General features: G+C 42.1%; 1 pseudogene; it reads right to left on the reverse strand.

Annotated features, from left to right (window-relative positions):
- Positions 1–1,136: 1,136 nt before the first annotated feature.
- Positions 1,137–1,259, reverse strand: LOC145410251 (5S ribosomal RNA; annotated as a pseudogene).
- Positions 1,260–23,494: the final 22,235 nt, after the last annotated feature.

Genomic DNA, 23,494 nt, shown 5'->3' on the forward strand with positions numbered 1-23,494 from the left:
ATGAAACCTACATCAATGGAAAGCTGAAGGTTAGTACTTTCTAATGGTACCTTATTTTTTTCTCTAGCTTTATTCTGTGCAGAGTTATTAAGGTTTAAAGGTTTGTTTACATTTGGCTGAAACCCCCACGGGAGAGGACAGTCAGACCAAAACAATACCCGCGGTTAAAGGGTTAAGAAAAATAACATAATGCAAGACATGCCTACAATGCACTTAAACACACGTGACGTTTCACTGCCATCCATCAAATAGCCTAGGAGTTAGAGGACAAACAAACAAATGACTGGACAGACAGACGGAGGCTGAATGTCTCGCATTGGTATATGCACTCTTAGAAATTTCCAGCAAAAATTACGGTAAATTACTGGCAGCTAATGCTGCCAACCTTTTACTGTAAAATTCTATGGTAACCGTAAATCAACTTACAGCAGCCGTAAAATAACCCGGGACTTGACTCTTTTATGTGGAATGATGGTTGGGAAGTACTGATTAAAGAAGATACCGTAATAGTAAATAACACTGTTTTTATTAAGTAGAATAAAGCATATCAGCAAAAATGTGCAAATGACGGATCTTGTAACTGAAAACCATTTATAAATGTCATGGGTACTGAGCATGAAAAAAAGTTGCAACGTGTATCGTACGTCGTCGGTATGGGACGGGTTAAAAAAAAAAAAAAATCTGATTGATCTGAGGAGGGAAGCTACCTCTGAGCTTATATTTAAATTTCAGCTTCATAGGCTTCTGCAAGTTGGAGCATAACAGGTACCGATGATATGCTTTAAACATACAGTACCGTATCTCTGGTGTCAATGTCCTATGTTGTGTCAGGGTCTAATGTGAGAGTGGAACTGTATACTTCATGGAAATAACAAAATCATTTCCTATTTTGTAAATGGAGAGTGGTGTATAGCTAAGAATATCTTCAATTTTAACACATTTTACCCTTGTCAGCAACTGAGACTAAGCATTTGACACAAGCAATCCAAATGTGGGAATGGTACAGAAAGAGAAAGATTTTCATTCATTCATTGCCAGACGCCATGTATCCCAAACGGGGTGACCAAGGGCTTAGAGTTAACTGTTTTACAGGGAGGGGCACTAATCCTCCACCAACCCCACTTGACACATAGGGATGCCAACAGCATCTGGTGTTCCCAGGCAGTCACCCATCCAAGTACTAACCAGACCCAACGTTGCTTAACTTCGCTGATCAGACGGGAAGCGGTGTACTCAACGTGCAAGAAAAAAATATTAGTTGATTTTTTCACAAAAATTAAAATTATTTTTCCCACAGTATATTCTCCTTCATTTTTCTCCAACAGAAATCCCATATCCTTTTTGTACTGAGTACCCTTGAATATAATTTAGTCATAACTGTGCAGTATTCTGTAAGCTGAAATGCACAAACAGCAGCAACCAAATCTTTGTCAAGCATATCATTACTGAAGTTGAATGCCTGATGAATCTGGAGTGGTGGTGGAAATAAGCAACCAGCACTGTAATAGGCATGCAACAGCTGATGCCTCTCAGCTAGGGACTGACATACATTTTTGAAGTTTTGCAAGCCCCCTGCACGTTTTTTAAAATATGAGTGCTTGCTCTCAAAACGAATTGCCCAAAGCCTGGGGGAGGTGGTGGCTCAATCGGTAGAGAGGTGGCTTGTAGTCCTAATGGACCCGGGTTCAAATCCTGCTGGGGCAGGGAACTGTTTAAGGATTTGAATTTCATAAAAATCAGATTTTACTAATCTACCAGAAGACCCGCCGACATGTCGTAAAAATACCACCGCTAATACCAAAACACCAGTCCTGCATGAGACAGCCCTAGCATGTATTCAGTATGGACGGTGGGTGTTAGCGCCGAAGTGGTGACATGCAGAGGTGTGCGGTACGTAGGAGAGCTACTGGGCCTTGAGAGCAGGCTGTGAAGCCTATGCCCAGAGTTGGACGCATTAAAAAAAAAAAAAAAATCTGAGGATCAGCTCTGGACAGTGGCGTGGAAAATGGTGCTTAGGTTTAAGGTTGACCTGTAGGAAGACCAAGCTTCTGCTCTCAAGGTAATCCTGAACAAGTTTCTAAAAATGCAATCTGCCCCTGGGAGATTGCAGGTGCACACACTAATTCAACTATAAGCCTGAGTTTTAAGTATAACTGCCAAACATCATCATATGGATCTTTCACATATTCTGCAATGTAAATTGAAAATAATCTGAGAAAGACCCAATTTTGCAAAGCATGACCTGTACGGTACCAGTAAGTCGTTCAGCACCTTGACTGATCTCACATGGTTTGTCTAAGCTATCAGTGATATAATATTTCAGCCCTGAAATTTTCCTGTTTAATTCATCATAGCTAAACCATTTCTCGCCTACAAGATCTGTTATGATAAGAGGTATATCATAATTTATAATTCCCTCAAACAGATCATGACCAAGGCAAGGAGGTAATCCTGGGCTGGCAACATGGAAGTGGTCTAACTTGTTAAAAACTTAATTAAATATAATGCCACTGTGCATCTCAACACCTGGTGTTTGCTCAACATATTGAGCATCACTCTTATAGTTCTCCACAGTTCTGGAAGCACAACATCATATGGACAATCCTTGAATGAATTCAGGTCTATCATACAAAATCTGCATAAATTCTGATGTCGAAAACTCTCTGTGATTCCACCTACCCCGTGACTCCCAAGATGGTCTTCTATGATGGCACACTAAGTTCCTTTAAAAGTATTTTCACCATTTACCTTAATACCTTTCTTTTCTAACTTTTCTAAATCTGCTGCTAGTTTTGAAAGACTTTGTCATGACCAAATTTTAAATCAGACTCACTGTAAAGCAATACTAGTTGCATTTGGTCAATTGCAGATCTGAAGTGTGGCTCAGTGTTTGCAAGAGTAAAGTATACTACAAGTACTTTATATTTTTTTCGAGCTGAGCCCAGAGGATTGACTACCTCAAAGGCATCCTGATAGAGAAGGATTTGGATGGAAGGCTGCTGAAAATTTTCATTTGACCTGAACAGTGAACCATCCTTCACATCAGCGAGAACCAGTGGAATATTTTGATCTATAATGATATGTTCTGTTTGTTTTAACATGATATTTTTCACACAGATATTTAATACTCTTTTCAATAGAAACACATTGTGCATGTCGGGGCTTCCCCTTTTTCTTCACCAAACAGGCTATATTGGTTCTGGTTTTATCAATGAAAATTTTTTCTTGTAGAATGTCTTTCTGGTTTGCTCAGATTTTAATGGTCCACTCAAACAGTTTTAAAAAATGCTTGTGCTGGCCATCTCAACCACATTGTCTTTAATTTTTTCCTGCTCTACTCCTGCTTCAGTGAGTCTTACAGTAAGTTTAGCCCTCGAATGTGCCTCTTCAATTTGATTTATGTGTTGGATTTCACAAAAAGTATCTTGAACAGTGCTGGCAGGAATTAGAAATTTTTCTTGGAGTTTGAAAAAAAATAATGCAAGTTCCCTCAAATATAAATCCTGCTCCAGCACATCCGGAAGCTCATACTGAAACATCTCTGGGTTGCTCTATGACTGCAGATCATTGTCTTCCTCACCTTCAGTATTTCTGTCACTGTCATTACCTTCTCTATTTTCATTTCCCTCTTGGTGTACATTATTTTCATCATTCTCAAGACATTCCCTGTTCAGCATATCGGAAGACCAACAGCTGTGTTTCCTGCTAAGGTGTGCACTAAATGAACCAACCCTATGAAATGATTTCTGACACCTTCTGAATGGGCAACTTACACAAATGTCATTACTTATGTACTTATATATGTGTCTTTAAATGTGCTATCAGTTCTGTCAAACCATGTAATTTTTGCAGACAAAGAGTAACTGAACACTGCACAGCAACATTCATGTTTTCAGTTTTCCCATAAGTTCCCTTCTTCAGCTTGTTTCCGCCATGATCTCAGTACACATGTGCTCTATATCCGTTAAGACACAAAACTTCGGTGGCAATTACCTAATCCACAGGGAAATTGATAATTTGGTGTACTTCTATGATATCTGTAATGTGTCGCATAGCTGGTGACAGTTGGTGCTGAAAAAATACACTGTCTGAACTGAAACATGTTCCTAAATCAGGTTTATGCTTGCTTAATTTTGGCTGGGAGGAGAGGAAAATAGCTGTGAGAAAGTGGTTAAACTACTTGGTCGCTGGGAAAAAAGGAAAAAAAAAAATCAATACTAATGTGCAACTTGGCTATCAGCATGCAGACACTGCTAAGACTCCTGTAGTTCTGTTCATATTCTCAAAAGCATTATGACTCCTGGGATTAAAATACCATTCATCATTAATCAGAACCAAACTTGCATAAGCCTATGTGTCTCCTCTCATTAACCTAACACATCAATGGTACCAAAAATAGATCTATGTGATCGTTGTGTAAATAATGAAACTTAATACCTTGAGATACATGTGCATTACATTAGTTTAATGTCTGGATATATTAGCCTTAATGAAATCTGGGCAATACACCACAACTCTAAATGCATTTACAGAAGTTACTTTTTTATCTCAAGCCTGAAGAACGATGCGATCAAATATGAATAATTCTCCAAACCCAAGAACAACTTGTAATATAATCATGATAAGGTTTTGGCTTAGTACTTTCATAACCACCGATAATAAACTTTAAAAGCAAATATCAATAACCCATATGTTAAAATTAAACATTACATGGTTTCATCTTACACCAGTACTGCAGAGTTTCTTATCTAAAACCAGAAACATATAAATACCACAATATCACTATAATGACTGCTGTAACACAAACAGCAGACACTCTAACATCCAAGGCACGCTGTGGTGGACCGTGGAAGCACTCATTGCGGACGGTTGGTAAACAGAGCCTTTGATATTTATAGCGCTCAGCGCTGATTGAGCTGCACATAGCGCTGCGCGCTATAAGTAGAAAAGTCCAACTTTTTGTTTATGGGTTTCACCATATAGTTAAATGCAAGATCAAGAGAGAGAACAGGTCAACTCACTTCGGCCTCATAATGAGACAGCCTGGCGCATGACGTCACGCGGCTGTTTCCCGCTCGGTTCACCTGGACAGATGGGTTCAGTTGTATCCTGACATTCCCCGACTCAAGCTCGCCCCAAGCGACACACTCACTCCTGTTTTGGGGGAGTAATTCTACCTCAATCAATTTTGTGACAATATGGTTAGTTGTGCAGTTAGAGGATGCACTTCTAGTCAGAGAAGGAAGGATCCTCTTATTAAATTCCATCGGTTCCCTGAAAATGAAGAGTTCCGAAGAGAGAGAGAGAGAGAGAGAGAGAGATAAAAAATGTTGTGAACTGTGGTAAAGTATGGTGCAAGATGTAGGTAGGGAAGGATTAGATGTGGAGGTCAAGTGAGGATTAAGGTGTGGCATGCAGACTGAGGAAGAGAGAGAGAGAGAATGTGTGTGTGTGTGTGTGTGTGTGTGTGTGTGATTTGTTCGGTCTCGCATGTTCTTCAGAATTCGAGTCCTAAACAAGAACCTAGTATCACATAAATGTGAAAAAAAGAAGTCCTCTAAATTAACTAAGAAAATTATCTGAAGTAAAGTACAAAGGTACATGTTTAAATATCCCCTGTGTGTGTGTGTGTGTGTGTGTGTGTGTGTGTGTGTGTGTGTGTGTGTGTGTGTGTGTGTGTGTGTGTGTGTGTGTGTTCTTACCTAATTGTTCTTACCTAATTGTATCTTTACAGGAATGAGTCAAGCTCGTATTGTCCCGTGTCTTAGACCATATTTATCGTACATATCCTTAAATTTGTGAATTGTTTTGGCACACACTATTTCATTCGGTAGTGCATTCCATTGATCAATTGCTCTGTCTGGGAAACTGAATTTCCTTACGTCTTTATGACCTCTCTTCTTATGCAGTTTTTTGCAGTGTCCTCTTGCTGATGCTTCTCCATATGTTAAGTAATCATTTATGTCTATTTTCTCCTTTCCTGATATGCACTTATATAGCATTATCATGTCACCTCTTTTCCTTCTCTCCTGTAGTGTTGGTAGATTCAGTTTATTTAGTCTTTCTTCGTAGCTTAGGTCCCTTAAGCTTGGTATCCATCTTGTAGCGGCCCTTTGAACTTTTTCAATCTTGTCTATATGCTTTTTGAGATGAGGACTCCAGACTATTGATGCATATTCCAGGGTTGGTCTAATGAATGATGTTATTATCCTTCTTAGCATGTCTTCATTTATGTATGTGAATGCTATTCTCATATTTGCAAGCAGTGTATACATGTTCCGTACCTTCTCGCTGATGTGGTCAGCCGGAGATAGTCTGTTATTGATAATCACACCTAGGTCTTTCTCTCTTTCTGATGTCTATAGGGTTTTATTTCCTAACTTATAATCCCAATCAGGTCTTTTTCCACTTTTACCAAACTTGATTACATGACACTTGTCCACATTGAATTCCATTTGCCATGTACTACTCCATTCATGAAGTTTATTTAATTCTTCTTGTAGCTCCCTACAAGAGTCTGTGCTAGTAATTCTCCTTTGTATTTTTGCATCATCTGCAAACATATTCAGATAGCTCTCATTTCCAGTGTTACTGTTTATATCATTTATGTACACTAGAAACATGATTGGTGCCAGCACCGAACCCTGTGGTACTCCACTAGTCACTTCTTTCCATGATGAGTAGTTTCCTCTTAGTACTGTCCTCATTTCTATTTTTATGAGAAAGTCTTGCATCCAACAAAACAGTTTGCCTCGAATTCCTCCTTGATGGTACAGTTTCCATAAAAGTCTTTGGTGTGGTACTGTGTCAAAAGCTTTCTTTCTTGTGTGTGTGTGTGTGTGTGTGTGTGTGTGTGTGTGTGTGTGTGTGTGTGTGTGTGTGTGTGTGTGTGTGTGGAACTACAGAATTATAGTAACATGAAAATGTACAAATATATACCTTCAAGAGAGGGAGAGAGAGAGAGAGAGAGAGAGATTAGTATAGTTTCCCGTTTTTACTGCTGTTTTCTCTGTATGGTAACCCCCTTTTCTCCCCCACACAGCCGCGCGACGTCACAGACCTGCGCACTAGGAGGAAATTATTTGACCTGTTCTCTCTTGATCTAGGTTAAATGTAGATACCGGTAAATCCCCGTAATATTGGCCTGCTACTGTAAACATGGGAATTCGAGGCAAGACTGTACTTTAACAGGCACGTTACCGTAAATTTTACGTAAATTTCTAATCGTCATAACGATTGGACAAAACTGTTGCCATCCTGCTTTGCAGGATTCAATAATAATAATGATGATGATAATGATGATACTGATGATGGTAATGATGATGATGATGATAATGATGATAAAATAATAATCACTTGTTATTAGGCATGATGCAGAGGACAAACACTCAAACAGCATGTGTTGACGCAGTTTAGTATGTTTGCCATGACAGAAGGTTCGCTTACTGTCAAACATTAATTTAGTATTATTATAACCCTACCATTACAGCATATCATGGCACTGTTTGGTTTCATATGTCGATGCTGTTCCCGTGTTTTATCAGGAAGATTATGGTGTTTGTCCTTCTCTGTATCGTGCCTAATAACATGTGATTCTGTCTGATAAATTACCAATATGCCGGGAATCGAACCCGGGACTCTCTGGTGCGAGCCAGGCAGCATACCACTACACCACGACCAGGTGAAAGTTAACTCACGTTGTCACAATCTTGTAATCAACATCCCTCCGCTTGATCGTGGTGTAGTGGTATGCTGCCTGGCTCTCACCAGAGTCCCGGGTTCGATTCCCGGCATATTGGTAATTTATCAGATGATTTTTCCTGTGTACAGTACAGGTTTCTCTCCAACATATGATTACTACTACTTTTACTATACTACAACTAGAACTACTACTACTATTATTATTACTGCTATAACTATCATGACACCTGCAAGCAGGATGGCAACAGTTTTGTCCAATCGTCATATACCGATGCGAGACATTCGGCCTCCGTCTGTCTGTCCAGTCGTTTGTTTGTCCACTAACTCCTAGGCTATTTGATGGATGGCAGTGAAACGTCACATGTGTATTTAAGTGAGTTGCAGGCATGTCTTGCATTGTTATTTTTCTTAAACAGCTGTAGTGATCCCACAAAGCACTACAATAAGTTGTATTACCATGGTGAAGTGCTATATTGGGAAGGTCCAGTGGTGCTGATATGAAGAGTCTGTAGTCGGTTCTGTAGTTAACATACCAGTACTCCGTAATATAGGCACGTTTAGGTCTGCAGTTTTTGTATGTAATGTTAGGAACACTACACATCTATGCTGCTGTCGTTATTATTATAATTATTATTATCGCCCTCCTTCAGAGGGTGTAGCGATAATGTTTTTGCCTGTATCTGTGTGTGTGTGTGTGTGTGTGTGTGTGTGTGTGTGTGTTCCCATTATATCTCATGAACGGCTTGAGCTTCAACACGAAACCTTCAGGGTATCAAGATATGGCCAAAATCTTGGAAGAGCTCGAAAACGGGCACTAGTGGTCACGGTCAAGATCACCAAAATGGCTGCCAAAGGTCAATTAGTTATTATTGCCCTCCTTTAGCACCATTATACCTCATGAATGGCTTGAGCTATCAACATGAAACCTTCAGGGTATAAAGATATGGCCAAAATCTTGGACTTGGCCAACAGCATATTCTGACAGGCGATTAGCATTCGGTTCCCGATTCCCTGTCTTTCATTACTAATGCACACCACGTATATTTATCGGTAAAGGGTGGACAACAGGCCTGGTGGCCCAGGGATGTGGTGAGGGGCAGTGTGGTGTCAGAGTGGGGGTAGAGTAGGGTCGATGATGGCTGGAAGAGAGGGGGGTGCAACTGGGGCAGCAGTGGGGGGTAATTGACGATTTGTCGACGGTGGGACAGGGAAAATGTGGTTAGCTGATAAACGGACATAATGACAATCATATGTATCATTATACAGATTTATAATGGATTAGTAGTTGTAGTAGCAGTAGTAGTATTATGAAGGAAAGTAGACAGTCATTTGGAAAAGGGGTTAGTAGTGGTAGTGCCAATAATGGCTGTAACAGATTCAGCAGTCTTGTGCTAACGTAGTTCGTGTGGGAATAATCATGTGACGAATAATGTAATAAAGAGGCTATAGGACCGGACAACTAGAACCCCCTTACGGAATATGACGGCAGGCAGTAAGAGGATACCGGTAAGAGTAAGAGTAATAGAAGAGGAAGAGGCTGAAGGAAAATACTGCACGTATGAGGTGAAGCAACAGTTAATGCCTGGATAACGAGGTGGAGCAGGATGCCACAGCTTTATCTTCGTTGTCCCATATTTTTTTGTGTTGCTGACTTCTAATTTCATCAGGTTATAGTTAATTATTGGTGAAAGCTCTCCGCTGCCTAACACAGTGTGGTTTATTCGTCCACATAAAAAAATTTTAACATTCATAACCATCCGCACAGTAACTGTGGGCCTCAACATTAAATTCACAGACCTTCTACATTATCCTTTTAGAAAATTCAGGAATATCATATTCACAAAAATTATCACTGCAGTGATAATGACCAGTCGCAGCTTAAATACAACTGGCTCGTAGCTTTATTTGCATGATGAGGCTTCGAAACATATGGGTCGTGTCTGGACGTTTCACAGGACTCCATGATAACTTAGCAGTTTGTTATATGCTATGTATGTTACGAACGCATAATGTTCTGCTGGTGATTAGCATGGAAACGTTTTGTATCCAATTTCAATAAGTTTCTCACCATTCGCCTCGTAGCTCAGTACCAAACTACCGTTCACGGTTGTCCGTTTGCCGGCCCTCTCTCTAACTCTGACTTCCACTCCCTTCCACCGACGGGGATACAGAAACTTTGGTGCGTGGGTGTACAGTCACGCGTACTAATTTCTGCTCAGGGGTTACCCCTTCCTTCCCCCCTCTACCCTGGACAGAGGGAAGGGGGGAATCGCGAACAAGTCTACCCCGCCTTCTGCCCCCAACTCCCCCACCCTCCACCACCACCTGCCAGTTACTGATTAGACGCAAATTTTCTCATGTCCTGTAAACATGACTAAACTGTCGTCGCACACGCTTTCAACGGCCAAGATTTGGACTATATTTTTAGAATAAATTATTACCGTATTGAACTGCATTCTCAAATTGAAAATATTCACCATCATTGTAATCCAGTGTCGTTCGCTGCACAAATCTGGGTTCTAGTGCTTACCTTTTCACTTCCCCCAGCTCTCTCTCTCTCTCTCTCTCTCTCTCTCTCTCTCTCTGAATTTACTTTTCCCACTCAATCTTTCTTTTTAAATTTATATAACTTTCTCTTTGCTTCTATCCCCCTCTCCCCCTTCTCTCTCGTTCTTTGTCTTAAGTGTTCCCCGCCTCTCAACCCTCCCCTCCCCCCACCTTAGGCCTGATCAGCAGTCAGTTATACCGTCACCGCTCCTTCGTATATCGTGTGCAGGCAACATTTATCACACACACTTAGGTCAGATGTATGGAAAGCTAATTTTTTTCTTTATATATAATTGTATTTCTCATTATGTGCCAAGTTCAAATAGAGAACACCAGACTAATATTTCGTAATTTTTATTAGAGTGACCGTTCCACTTCACATAGCTGGGTAGCTGGGCTTATAAACTGCACACACACACACACACACACACACACAACTTAAATTTTGCACTGACAGCGTGGCGACTACAAATATAGTCATTCTAACAACTGGATCTGCTGGCTCCAAACCTTCCCTGTCCCAGTCAAACTCCTCATTCAATAACCGGTTATTGAATGAGGAGTTTGACTGGGACAGGGAAGGTTTGGAGCCAGCAGATCCAGTTGTTAGAATGACTATATTTGTAGTCGCCACGCTGTCAGTGCAAAATTTAAGTCGTGTGTGTGTGTTTGTGTGTGTGCAGTTTATAAGCCCAGCTACCCAGCTATGTGAAGTGGAACGGTCACTCTAATAAATATTACGAATATTGGTCTGGTGTTCTCTATTTGAACTTGGCACATAATGAGAAATACAATTATATTTTAAAAAAAATTTAGCTTTCCATACATCTGACCTAAGTGTGTGTGATAAATGTTGCCTGCACACGATATACGAAGGAGCGGTGACGGTATAACTGACTGCTGATCAGGCCTAAGGTGGGGGGAGGGGAGGGGTGAGAGGCGGGGAAGACTTAAGACAAAGAACGAGAGAGAAGGGGGAGAGGGGGAGAGAAGCAAAGAGAAAGTTATATAAATTTAAAAAGAAAGAGTGAGTGGGAAAAGTAAATTAAGAGAGAGAGAGAGAGAGAGAGAGAGCTGGGGGAAGTGAAAAGGTAAGCACTGGAACCCAGATTTGTGCAGCGGACGACACTGGATTACAATGATGATGAATATTTTCAATTTGAGAATGCAGTTCAATACGGTAATAATTCATTCTAAAAATATAGTCCAAATCTTGGCCGTTGAAAGCGTGTGCGACGACAGTTTAGTCATGTTTACAGGACATGAGAAAATTTGCGTCTAATCAGTAACTGGCAGCGGGCGGTGGAGGGTGGGGGAGTTGGGGGCAGAAGGCGGGGCAGACTTGTTCGCGATTCCCCCCTTCCCTCTGTCCAGGGTAGAGGGGGGAAGGAAGGGGTAACCCCTGAGCAGAAATTAGTACGCGTGACTGTACATCCCAATTCACTGGCCTTTGTTCTCAGTGAATTTACCTCAGCTGATAGCTCATCTATTTTTGTGGATTTTCTGTTTCTTTCTTTTATTAATTCCTCATTTTTTTTCCTTCTATCTGCGTAGCTCATTCTTGAATTCTTAAATTTCCATTTGAAAAGGTCTTTCTAGCCTACTTACTCTTTCAACTAATTTATCGTAAGTTTCCTCTTCAACCAGGTCTGGGTAGAAGTCATCATCCTGTTTTTTACCTTTGTCTCTTCTTAACATCTTCTAAAGGCATCTTTCCAAAATAAACCATCTTAAAGAAAAGATCTCTACTTACGGTTTTTGTATCACTCTGTCGTTTGCCAACCTTGGTGTTGTCCAGCTGACGTAAGGAAATTAATTTTATTCCTTGACACTGATATTCTTACTTTAGTCAAAACTTCTTTGTAATTTTTTGTTTTACTATGCTGAATCATCACCTGAATTAGCCTGATACGAGCTTGACCCATAAACAGATACCATTTAGGTATCTCCGGAGCGGAGCTCATGATACACGTCCAACTCGTGTGCTACTCACTACGTGTTCTTACCTAATTCTTACCTAATTGTATCTTTACAGGAATGAGTCAAGCTCGTACTGTCCCGTGTCTTACACCATATTTATCGTACATATCCTTAAATTTGTGAATTGTTTTGGCACACACTATTTCATTCGGTAGTGCATTCCATTGATCAATTGCTCTGTTTGGGAAACTTAATTTCCTTACGTCTTTATCACCTTTCTTCTTATGCAGTTTTTTGCAGTGTCCTCTTGCTGATGCTTCTCCATATGTTAAGTAATCATTTATGTCTATTTTCTCCTTCCCTGATATGCACTTATATAGCATTATCATGTCACCTCTTTTCCTTCTCTCCTGTAGTGTTGGTAGATTCAGTTTATTTAGTCAATCTTCGTAGCTTAGGTCCCTTAAGCTTAGTATCCATCTTGTAGCGGCCCTTTGAACTTTTTCAATCTTGTCTATGTGTTTTTTGAGATGAGGACTCCAGACTACCGATGCATATTCCAGGGTTGGTCTAATGAATGATGTTATTATCCTTCTTAGCATGTCTTCATTTATGTATGTGAATGCTATTCTCATATTTTCAAGCAGTGTATACATGTTCCGTACCTTCTCGCTGATGTGGTCAGCCGGAGATAGTCTGTTATTGATAATCACACCTAGGTCCTTCTCTCTTTCTGATGTGTATAGTTTTTTTTTTTTCCTAACTTATAATCCCAATCAGGTCTTTTTCCACTTTTACCAAACTTGATTACATGACACTTGTCCACATTAAATTCCATTTGCCATGTATTACTCCATTCATGAAGTTTATTTAATTCTTCTTGTAGCTCTTTACAAGAGTCTGTGTTAGTAATTCTCCTTTGTATTTTTGCATCATCTGCAAACATATTCAGATAGCTCTCATTTCCAGTGTTACTGTTTATATCATTTATATACACTAAAAACATGATTGGTGCCAGCACTAAACCCTGTGGTACTCCACTAGTCACTTCTTTCCATGATGAGTAGTTTCCTCTTAGTACTGATCTCATTTCTCTTTTTATGAGAAAATCTTGCATCCAACAAAACAGTTTGCCTCGAAGTCCTCCTTGATGGTACAGTTTCCATAAAAGTCTTTGATGTGGTACTGTGTCAAAAGCTTTCTTGAAATCTAAATAGATACTAAATAGATACTGTGTGTGTACATACACACACACACACACAAACATATATATATATATATATATATATATATATATATATATATATATTATGTAATATATCATGTCAGATCACTTGCTAAAACCGCCTCAAGGAAACTTGGATTATTGTACAGAGTCCGTAACTTCTTCGCCGATGAGCAGTTAGCTATAATTTATAAGAGTCATGTGCGCTCTCAGCTTGAATATTGCTCACCCTTGTGGAATGGTTGTGGAGAGGTTGCATTAAGACAACTAGACAAAATTCAGAATAAAGCTGTTAGAATCATTAACAACCCTGCCATTACATATAAACTACCTCCCCTGCAAGTAAGAAGGAATGTTGCCTCCCTTGCATTATTTTACAGATATTTTTTTGGCAAATGCTCAGACGAAGTTGCGTCCATGGTGCCACCTCTCCATGCCTTCCCTCGTGCTACACGGGCATCTGGTAACGCTCATGACTGGAATGTCACTCAACCACATTGCAGAACTTCTGCCTATCAGAATTCTTTTATTCCCCGAACTGCATCTCTCTGGAACTCGCTTCCCCAGAGTTGTTTTCCTCCAAATTTCAACCTACAACTGTTCAAGTCTAATTCTTACAGATATTTTATGAACAGAGGACACCAGTAATCTGGTGTATGGATTATTTTTTTTTCTCCATTTGTTTTTCCTTCCTCCGTTCTGTTATTTTAAAAAAAAAAAAAAAAAAAAAAATAATATATAATTGCACAGTTGACCCTTGTGCGGTGTGGTGTGGTGAGGATCTGTCCGTTCTCCCCTTGGGGGCTAAGATGCGAATGAATGTGTTTGAATGGATGAGTAAATGGGAAGTGTGTCGTCCTGTCTCGGCTACCTCCCTTTCCTTTGGGGAAGCAGCCTCGGTATATAGACTGATATATATATATATATATATATATATATATATGTACGTATGTGTAACAGACAGACAGACAGACAGATGGTAGATGGGGGAGGGAGGAGGTAGAGAAGCAAGGAGGGAAGCAGGGGTTGTGGAGAGAGAGAGAGAGAGAGAGAGAGAGAGAGAGAGAGAGAGAGACGGTAGATCAGGAAGGGAGGAGGTAGAGAAGAAAGGAGGGAAGCAGGGGTTGAGAGAGAGAGAGAGAGAGAGAGAAAGAGAGAGAGAGAGGTGAGGAGTGACCACTTGTCCCCTGGGAATGACCAGCCTTCCCGGGTCCTATGGCCAGGACAGAAAGGAGGTGAGGGATATGGATGGGGGGTTACGGTTCATATGAACGAAGATTTTGTACAAAAATTGAAAAAGAAAAAGAAACTTTCCGCTCAGCCCCCAAGTGTCCAGCTTTTAATGTCCATGACCTTACAGAAATCCTTCCAAGATATGACGCAATAGAACCAAAGTCATGTCCAGGACTTGGTCTTGTCGGGGATTTGGGAAAATGCCCCCTGGACAGGTACTTATGGACCCTATCCCAACCTAACTCTGAAAGCCACCAAATATCTCCCTATCGTGCATGCACAGCACCTATTTAAGACCCTATACACACAAATAAGGGACAAAAACCATGAAATAAATGAAAAGGAACCAGAGAGTGAGAAATTAGAAGTGAATATGGAAAATATTTAGCAGTGTACAGGGTACTTACGATACGTCCGTGGCCGTCGCGAAGATTAACCCGCCTCCTCTCAAGCTCTGACCATGGTAACATTGCACTTGAAGCACATTCAGTAATCCAGTATTGTGCTGCACCTATTCCTTTGCACTCAGAATTCTAGTTTCTTAACAATGCACAATCTTTCCTTATTTGTGCTGCACTTGAAACTCGCCAGTGTTGCACTCTGCACTTTATCTTTTGCACTCTGAATTCTAGTTTGATAACACTGCACAATCTTTTCTTACTTGCACTGCACTTGAAACTCGCCAGTGTTGCACACTGCACTTAATCCTTTGCACTCTGAATTCCATTTTCTTAACACTGCACTTTCTTTTCTTACTTGCACTGCACTTGAAACACACCAGAGTTGCACTCAGCACTTAATCCTTTGCACTCTGAATTCTAATTTCTTAACACAGCACATTCTGTTCTTAACACTGCACAACAATGTAAATTCCCATGTGGTCTAGTGGCGAGTTTTTGCTGTTTATTTACTGTCAGAGTCAGAGAGTAGGTGTTGCAGGTGCCTGAGGGGTGCACTGCTGGGACGTGGTGATGAACTACCCACTGCAGACAACTCATGAGATGGCCGCAAACTCACATCCAGTGGAGTTCCACTATGGCCGATGTGCTGGGTTGTGGCTAGGAGGTGGAAGACATGTCTTGGTGAGGAGGCATTGGTGTGGAGCCAGGGCTGGGCACGGCATGGGTCACGGGCCTGAAGAAGGTGTCAATGGTTGATTGACATAAGGAACGGTGATTCTGGTGATTGATGATGTGTTGCCTAAAAGCACCGACTTCCTCCACAAGTCCCAGGGGCCCCATCTCCTGGTCGCTGTCCGGGTGTTCAAGGTAGTCCAGAACGAACTCTACGTGCTCCCGAAGTGCACTCAGTTTGGGGATGGCTGGAGTAGTGGTGCACTGAGAGGAGGCTGCATCAACCTTGCTGTCCTCATCGGAATCTTCCAGCTGGGTAATTGTACCTGCAACTGATGTGCAACTGATGATGCAATCTCAATATCAGACATGACCTGATACCCAGGATCGCCCTCATCGTCATCCAACCACTCATGCATTTCGTCCATATCCACCTCATCACCTGTCGCACAAAGATGTGCATGGGAGTCATACACGTCAAAAAGCTAGAAAGTTGTGCGCCACATCAGCTCCAAGAACCAGATGAGATTAACTACTTTCCAGAGTCTTGACAGAGACTTCCCCCCATGCACTGGTCCAGTTGTAGATGGCTAACTTGAGATTGTAATGGAGAAGGTTTTCCACATTTCGCTGGCCTACCATGTCCCGTCCCTCCCAGAGCTCATCCTCATCCTCGAGAACAACCATCACCTCGTCCAGGAACTTCCAATGGTACAGCCTCTCTGTTGCCACGATCACTCCTTGGTCCATTGGTAGGATGAGAGCAGTAGTATTAGGTGGCAAAAACAAGCACCTAATGCGGCCATTTTCAGCCACCAACTCCTAGTCGGATGGATGCGCAGGTGCATTGTCCAGGAGAGCCTTTACCTGGTTGCGTGGTATTCCCAGCGTCTTCGTCTGATAATGAATGTCCTCCTTGATAAAGTGCTGATGAAACCAGTCTTTGAAGATCTTGGCTGTGAACCAAGCTTTCACAGAATGGTACCAAACGACAGGAAGGACATCCATCAACCCATGAAGGCACCGAGGCTGCTTTGCACGGCCAACAATAATGGGCTTGAGCCGGTGCATGCTGCAAGCAATGGCACAACACAAAGCAGATATCCACTGCTTGGAGAGCTTGCATCCAGGTACACGCTTCTCTGTCTCCTCTGCTAGGGTGTTCATGGGCAGCGAGTGACAGAACAGACCAGTTTCATCAGCGTTGTAGACCTGACCGACAGTGAGGCCCTCCCTGTCGATCAAGCCCTTCACCTTCTGCCTAAATTTTTCTACTCCCTCCTCATTGGCATCCAAAGCTTTGCCATGGGCCTTACGGTTGGTAAGCCCATGTTGTAACTTGAAAACAAAGAGCCACCCTTCGGATGCCTTGAAGTCTGGGATGTCATGTAACCTTGCGAACTTCTCAGCAGCAGCTTTCAGCTCCGTACCACGCACCAGCACACCAGCAGCACGTTGTTGATGATGCCAAATCAGCAAGGAGCAGTTGACTTCTGCAAACCTGGGAGGGTACATAATCATCCTCTGCACATTGCATTTGGTCTTCAATGTGAAGTCTACCATGTACTGGGTGAGTTTGTTCTGGGATTTCTTGATATCAAACAAGGGATAGCAGGCCAGGTTGAATTCTCGGAGGATGCAGTAAGTCGACCATCCCCCGTCCACCTTCTCCAATATCTCCCTCTTCTTCTCTGGAGTCAGAACCACTTGTTTCCTCTTGTTGGGCAGCGGGGCCATTGTCACACACATGAGTACGAGGCAGCAGAGGAACAGCAGGGCCTGCAGCAGGTAGGGCACCACCACAAAAGTGTGCACATGGGCAGCCATAGCAACAAGCGTGCAGTCATGATGGTAGGTAGGCGGGAAATGGGGAGGATGCAAGGGCACTCTAACAGACGTTGGGTGAAGTACGCGCCAAAACACAGCTGCCCGTCACCACGTGGCAAATTCAAAGTAAGGTTGAAAACATGTCGTTTCTTTTATTTGTTTATGTTTTTTGGCCAATTTTGGTGTCTGAGGAAAAAGTCCAAAATGTCTGGGACTTGGGGTGTCCGGGACCTGGGTGTCCAGGTCTTACAGGGATTACTGTACATGTTCATGATCAGTGTAATATAATGCTGCTCTTTTGTACAGCTAAAGATGGGTTTTGAAGGGTGATCATTCCCAACCCTCTAACTATCACCCAATTGCTTTAACATCCTGTGTCTTGAAAGTTTTTGAGTCTATTCATTAAAAAAAAAATAATAAAGCACCTTTCTTATCACAGCCTTCTTTCTAATCGTCAGTATATTTCCATCAGGGACATTTCACTGGCGATCTTCTCATCTTCCTTTCAGATTCCTGTTCATCCTCCTCTCGGGACTTTGGCGAAAGCTTTGCCATTGCACTTGACATCTCAAAGGCCTTTGATCAAGTCTGGCATAAATCTTTAACTTCCAAACTGCCCTCTTACGGTGTCTGTCCTATATTTCATCTCTATCACCAACTCTTCCTTTTATTCATCAATGACCTTCTAAGCTGTACATCAAACCTATCTACTCTAATGCTGATAACTCTACCCTTCACCTTTGCATTTGCTTCCCACAGCATCCATCTAAGCAGTTACATAAAAAAAAAACAAGGGAGGCTATAGCACCACCTAATGTCTGACTTGACTTGTATCTCTTACTGAGGTAAAATTAATCTTATTGTTTTTAATGCACCAAAATATCGGTTCTTACACCTATCAACCAAACAAAATCTTCCACAGGAGTACCTGCTAATGTCTAATAATATCCAGCTCAATCCTGCATCACCTTAAAACATACTTGGGGTTTCATTCTCTCGGGATTTATCTCGGAATGATCATATTACATCTCTTGTAAACTCTGCTTCCAAGAAATTAGGTGTGCTAAGCCAACTCCAAGCCTCCTTTACCCCTGCACAGCTCTTGACTTTATACATGTGATTTGTTTGCCCCTGTGTAGGGTACGGCTCTCATGTGTGGGAAGGCTCCCTACATACAGCTCTATTCAACAACGTGGAGGCAAAGGGTTCTCATCTCATTAACTCTGCTCCTCTTATTGGCTCCTTCAATCTCTGTCTCTTTGCCATACTGTTCTGTCTATTCTTTTCTATCGCTATTTCAATGGTCACTGCTCCTCTGAACAGTCTGCGTGCATCCATCCACCACTACAATGGGTGCATAGCACCTGTCTAGCAACAAACTCTCATCCCTTTTCTGTCCAACTCAATAAATGCAAGAATTAATCATTCCTCCCTTTTCTTCATGTATGCAACAGGTTAACTCTGAAACTGTCTCCCTCTCTGTATTTCCTACTTCCTATGATCTCCAGTCTTTCAAACGAAGTGTGTCCAGGCACCTCAAAATGAATGGATCTTGAATTTAGTTCTCTGTTGTACTGTTTGTTTTTTCTTGGCGGGAATGGTCTGCGGGCTCCTGGCTTTTGGTTCCTTCTTCCTTGCATTAAAAAAAAAAAAAAACTCCCAGGGTAGAGCACATTCTTCCTTTCCTGAGCTTTAAGGATTAACCTCGACTTCCTGTCCATAAAAGGCAGTTGTCACATTGAGGTTTTTGTAGGCAGTCACTTTCCAATCACTACATGCACAAGGGCATTCATTTTTATGTTACAGGTCAGATCACTGGCTGTCCAAATGTGTCCATAATTAAAAATCTTGTCAAAACACAAAACTGATTCAATTAACTTGAATTTTGGTCCAAAGATAGCCACAGGCAGTGTGATCAGTGTCATGGCAACTACATTTCGTGACATTTGGGGGTTCTAAACAAAGATTCTCTTCAATCTATTGCCCATTATAATGGAGAGACTTTATACATCTACTCTGGGTACTGAAATCTGTTTTTAAACCCTAAATGGCTGCCGGTATCAAACAACACTTCACTGTAGCATGGCCTGTGGCACTGAATTAATGCGATCTGTAAAAAACTGTGAACAGTTATGAGAAGAGGATGAAGGTCTGTGAAATGTTGACACTGACCTACTCTACCATCCAAATCACTCAGGGCATCAAACATCTCATGAATCAGTCATAAGTAGACGTCAGTCTTTCGCTCCTCTCAAGGCCAGCACTGTTGGCCTCTGCGCTCATGCCAGGGACTTACAAGCCTGAAATCAGGGCTGAACTCTTCCCTCAAGGATGGGGAGAGTGATGACGGCCACTTTGGATCTGAAGACGAGTGAGCAAGCAGCATTGATTACCCCTCAAATGATCATACAAATGAGTGGAACCAGACTCCAACTGAAGAGGACAATGATGATTATGATGAATCTGAGGACAAAGATGATGTTCCACCTCCTTCTCGCCGCAAAACTGCTGCACCAGCAGCCAAGAAGGTGACAAAACAAATATTTCCTGCAATGAAGGCTGAGGTGGAGGCGAGCACGTCATAGGAATGCTGGCAGCAGGAGCACAGCATGAGTTCCTCCTCCCTTGTTCCACTGTCACCACCACTTCCCTTCACCTCATGCGGCCTCTCACCATTCCGCGCAATTTCACTACCTGAGCCTGTACCAGTGCGATGGAGGTGAACAGGTTTTTCCATCAGACTATCAATGATGAAGAACAGCAAGGGACCTACAGGACATGGTTTTGGACTGACATGACACTGCCTTCATTTCACATGTTCTTGGTGCTGACAATGTTGATGCCTTTGGAGAAGAAACATGTGATTATTTAATACTGGATGACTGATTTCTTACACACCTCAATGTATTTGGCAAGTACATTTCTCGAAACATGTACCAGAATACCCTTCATTTCCTTCACTTTCTCAGACAACACTACCATGGACCCTATAGACACTTTGCGAAAGATCAGGCTCATTTTGGAGAACCTCAAAGGCATGATAAAATGCTATTTTGGGGCTGTCTCAAAGGTTGTGACTGATGAGTCACTAATGTTATTCCATGGCCATTTTTTTTTCAGGCAGTACATCCCACTGAAATGTCATCATTTTGGCACGAAAATATTTGTACTATGTGACTGTGAGACGGGTGTTGTCCTGGATATGATAATATACACCGGGGCAATGACTGAAATTACATATAATGATCATCTTGGCATTTCTGATGCTGTTGTGAAAAAAATGATGGAAGATTATGTGGGTAGTTACATACTCTACACAGATAATTGGTACACCTCTCCAGAACTGGCACTGCACCTGCTCACCATGGACATTGGGTGCTGTGGCAGTGCAGTCAAACTGACGTGGCATGCCAGTGTTCAGTACTGAGCAAGAGAGAGGCACTGTGGAGATGTAATGAAGCATTGATCCTCTTGCCCTGCAATGGCGAGACAAGTATGATGTGCACATGCAATGAACCGTGTATATATACAAGAGATCTCGCTGACACACGGAAAATAGATTGTGCAACAGGCGAATGCATTTGGAAACCAAAAGCAGTCACAGGCTACAATCGTAACATGCACTTGGTTGATAAGAGTGACATGCAGATTGGTAGTGTGGAGTGTTTTCAACATTCTGTCAAGTGGTATAAAAAACTTTTTCCACTTGATAGGCATGTGAGTTCTGAATGCACATCACTATTACTGCCAGAAAACTGGACAGACAATCTCTATGAGGAATTTTGTTCATGACTGTGTTCGAAATCTTGCAGGAATATGGCCCACTGTCGTCAGCACCACGGAGGCATACAAGTACAATTTGTGACCAACCGGTCCAACTTGATGCCAAGGATTGGGTTGCTGTATATTTTCTAGAAAAGGTGCCGCCACCCAGTAAAGGCCAAGGACCAACAAGAGCTGGCAGGAGTGCCCAGGTACCGGTATGTTGCCACATTTGTGCAACAAAAGAGAGGTGGCAGCAATAGCGAAAACTTATCACCTGGCAGTGTCACAGATGTAAGGTGGCTCTCTGCCCTCTCTTCCCAGAGTACCATACCAATGTAAAGTATGAAATCTATCTATCTCTATCTATAGCCCGACACCCTAATCCCGCAAAGGGTGGCCACATACAAAACGCCTCCAAGTCGCTCTGTCACCCACCATTTGACTATCCTCCCCCCAACTCACTCCCCCCTCCCTCATATACCTCTCAACTCCATCCCTCCACCTCATCCTCGGTCTACCCCTCCCTCTCCCTCCCACCACCTCACCTACATACACCTTCTTAGTCAGTCTTTCATTCTCCATTCTCTCCACATGTCCAAACCACCTCAGTGTATTTCTCCTAATCTTCTCAACCACATCCACATCCACCCCACAACGTTCTTTCACTTCCTCATTCGTCAACATGTCCCTCCATGTCACTCCACATGCTCCTCTCAAGTAGCTCATTTCCACTGCTCTCACTCTTGACTTGTTCCTCTCTTGCAAGGTCCATGCCTTGCTTCCATACGTCAAAGTAGGGATCACAATACTATCATGCAGTGACTTCTTAACTTCCATACTCACCTCCATATTCCTCATCCCTGCTTTCAGTGAACCAACAACCTTCCTTCCCTACTGTACCCTTTCACGCACTTCCTCCCCCAACGTTCCATCCTTACTCATCACACTACCCAAGTACTTGAATGCACTCACATTCTCCATATCCTCGCCATCCAACCTCACTGTGCATTCTGTGACTTCATTCCTCTCAAACACCATAACTTTACTCTTGTTTACATTAACGTTCAGATTCCTCTTCCTACACACTGTCCCAAATTCATTCACCAAACCTTGCAACTCCCATTCATCTTCACTCAACAATACAGTATCACAGCAAACAACAACACCGAAATCTTCCAAATCTCACCCTCATTCATTAGAGCCAGCCCCACATTCACTGCCATACCTTGCACCTCCTTTACAACGCCATCCATGTATATATTAACCAGCCATGGAGACATCACACAACCCTGTTTCAGTCCCACACTGAGATCAAAGAACTCACTCAGCTCACCACCCACTCGCACCAAAGCCCTAGCTCCTTTGTACATACTCTTCACAGCACTAAACAGTTTCCCCTCCACTCCATATATTCTCAATACCTTCCACATACCTTGTCTATCTATTCTGTCATAAGCTTTCTCCAAGTCCATGAAGGCAGCATACACTTTCTTTCCCTTCTCTAGATACTTCTCCGCTAAACATCTTAGACCAAATATCTGATCTACACACCTTTTCCCTTCCTAAATCCCCCTTGTTCTTCTCCAACTAGCTCCTCTATGAATATTCTACCATATATTTTTCCAGTCACACTAAGAAGGCAAATACCCCTATGGTTACCATTTACTTCTCTCTCCCCTTTTCCTTTGTATAAAGGAACAATTATACCTGATTTCCAGTCCTCCGGAACCCTTCCCTCTTCCCAAGCCAATCTACATAACTTCCATATCCACTCCACTATAACCTCACCCCCATAACTCAGCATTTCACCACACACTCCATCAATTCCTGGGGCCTTTCCTATCTTGATCTTCTTCATTGCTTCCACTATTTCCACCCTACTGATCTCTTCCTCCCTCCTCTCATATCTCCTTCTCCCAGCCATTCCCCAACCACTTATACTTGCACTGCTCTCACTCTCTACATTCAACAAATCCTCAAAGTGCTCCTTCCATCTCCTCAATCCCTCTCTCTTCTTCACCAACAATCTATTATTCCTATCTTTCACTCCCCTACTACTTCCCCTTTCACACTGTCTTACTTTCTTTACCTCCTTCCAAAACAATTTCTTACTCTCCCTCCATTTCACACTCAGATTGCTCCCAAATTCTTCATCCACTTTCTTCTTACTCTCCTTCACCAATCTCACCTCCCTTCTCCGGCT

Source organism: Coenobita brevimanus, chromosome 84, assembly GCF_032717465.1.
Source record: "Coenobita brevimanus isolate Jiangsu-jjx chromosome 84, ASM3271746v2, whole genome shotgun sequence".
Classification (NCBI taxonomy): domain Eukaryota; kingdom Metazoa; phylum Arthropoda; class Malacostraca; order Decapoda; family Coenobitidae; genus Coenobita; species Coenobita brevimanus.